A 2,843-nucleotide genomic window follows, 5' to 3' on the forward strand; every position below is an offset into this window, starting at 1 on the left:
GAAAGAGCAAACGATATCTGAGATGACTTTGGCAGATCTCACCAAGGCCATCCAAGAAAGCCTTAGGGGTAATCGTGCTCCACAAAACACTCATATGTATCCAAGAAGGGAGCAACAATGGTGCTCAATTTGCTTGGGCCCACATACTACGAGTGAATGCCCTACTTTCAGAGTAAAGTTTAACGGGACTTGTAACGCGTGTGGTAGGTATGGCCATCAAGCGAAGGATTGCCTAATGCTTAAACGCATCATGGAAAATAGACCGCCCGCCTATAGCTTGGGCAGACTCACCTCGAGTTCTTGCATTGATGCCTACCCCACCCATGGAGCAACAGTTGCCATTACAGCACATGGTCCCTAGAACCCAAAATGTGGTCCAAACCACACCGTTGCCACCTCCAGTGCTAGGACCGCGACCCCCTCATCCAAGAGTTACACCTATGAACCAAATAGGTTGCGAGTCATCTGATACTTATGTAGATTGCGAAGAGGACATAGACTCTAGTATCACCTATGGAGTCGACATGCTTGAGGAGTGTCCCATGTACTATATGGAAGACCATTGGGGAAAAATCAAACCGGTATATCAAGCTACTGCACTAGCAGCAAGAGGCCAAAACATTAATAGTTTTACCAAGAGACCACCTCTTCAGTGCTACGAATGTGGTGGACCACATCGAGTAGCTGAGTGCCCCATTAGAATGCAAAAGAATGCCACACTAATGCAAACAAGTCAAGGGAGTGCATTGGCAATGCCAATACTCACTTGTAATCGTTGTGGCATAGATCATTTGATCGCACAATGTCCTAACAATCCAAACGCACCGAAAATCACACCATTGAACATAATAGAGATTGTTGATGGGACACCACCAACTATAAACATAGCACCAGTGAATGCACTCACACGGTCGATGCTCCAAAAGCAAAATTACATCCTCGAAGAGAGAGATGCTGCATCCATTGGCCGAGCGAGAAAGAAGAAAACACGAAGAAAGAAATCCCTTAATGCTTCTAGCTCAAAACCTAGTTCAAAGACTAACATAGGGACAGGAGAGGATCCCGTGTATATGAATGACCCTGAGGATGACTCAGATTCGATAGAGACCACGGAGACCAAAACTGTTACTACAAAGGAAAAAGCCAGTGAGGAGGATCACGAGAGGGAATTACGACGAACACCGAAAGAGTATTCAAAGTTAAACTACCCAGTTGCGAACCCCCAAGATAAGCCACGAGAGACAAAAAATGGGGATTGCAAGAGAAAGATTGGAACCTATCCAAACCCAACAGTGGAAATTGAACGAGTCCAACAACTGAGGGGTTTGGTGGAAGAAACTCAACGAACATTAGAACCTGAACCCAAACATATCCAGATGTCGGACACAGCGTTTCCCACACAAGTTCAACCTCACAAGAACTACAGGCCGTTAGCTATACCCAGTATCATTCGGGAAGAGAGTGAGGGTAGGACATCTGAAAGTGGACACACACCTTTCCTACTAGAGAGAATGTTTGGTGAGGGAATGCCCGACCCCCTTGAGGAAGTGGAGATTCCATCTTACCATTCTCTTGTCAGGGTCCTATGTCCCACAAGATGCCATTAAATGTTGCCAAATTGATGGATTTCATGTCTTCAGAAGTTAGAACCACCATCATGTCCAAACTATATAAAGTCCCCGAGCTAGTCTCAGCTCTTCAAGCCTTCCTCAATGGAGAATTACAAGCCGGATTACCACAATTTGCACATATGAACAAACCTGACTCGGTAATGAATGATGAGGAACATTTAGCACCACCATCTGACCTAGCGGGACATGAATCTGTAATTGAAGTACCCGTTAACAAGTTGGGGCAATACTTTGAAGGTGATCAATCTAATGCTACTCTTCCAATCACTACTAAAGGATTAACTGTAAAGGGGGTCCTTGACGGTGGTGCGGGAGTCAGCATGGTGACAAAGAGTTGTTGGGAGTTTATGGGGCGACCTCACCTTGAAGCCACAAGCTCCATTACAGTATTGTTACACGTGTAACGAAGACACGGATATTGGGGAGAACTCTCCTTATATGGATATCCTACCCGGAATGGCTGAGTGAGACAATGTCGATTGGGTACACCTAGCGGCAACTATGGATACATGGGGAGCTAGAGGAACAACCTGGGTAACACCAGATGGGGAAGAGATACCACACATTGCACCAGTAAATATGTTAGGTGTGGCGCATGTAACATCCGATGATAAGAAAGAGGCACACCTACCTGAGAGTGAAACCGATGATTCCTCAAAGGCTTCAGGCCAATACACATCAGAAACGGAATCTTAGGGAGAAATGGAATCAGAACCTGAGGAAACATCGAGTGAGCCAAGTATAGAAACTGAACACTCAAGGTCTAGTACGACCATCTATGGTAATTTATATGAGAGTGAAGAAGATACAAGCGAAGACCTATCAAGCGAGTCGAGTTCAAATATTTACCAAAATCAAAACCTTAACAAGAAACAAAGGTCATATAAGAGACGATGATATCGAGCAAATGTGAGAGCTAGGATAAACAAGGAAATTGAAATACGCTGGTAAGGGACCATATCGAGTGTGTGAAATTACCCCGCAAGGTACCATTCGTGTGGAGACTCTAGATGGAGTTGAAACCATTGGATTCCTTAATGGGAGTAAATTCAAAAGATATTATGATCCTCTAAGGCAGGAAGAGTTGTAAGCCATCCATTAAAAGAAGGCTGCCAAGGAACAAGCAGAGCTTAAAAAAATCCAAGCAAGAGTTGAGGCTCGAGAACGACAACAACGTCTTAGACGCCAACGAGAGGCTAATCTGGGAATCAC

The sequence above is a fragment of the Adiantum capillus-veneris genome, chromosome 6 (assembly GCF_014529385.1).
Source record: "Adiantum capillus-veneris isolate H3 chromosome 6, ASM1452938v2, whole genome shotgun sequence".
Classification (NCBI taxonomy): Eukaryota; Viridiplantae; Streptophyta; class Polypodiopsida; order Polypodiales; family Pteridaceae; genus Adiantum; species Adiantum capillus-veneris.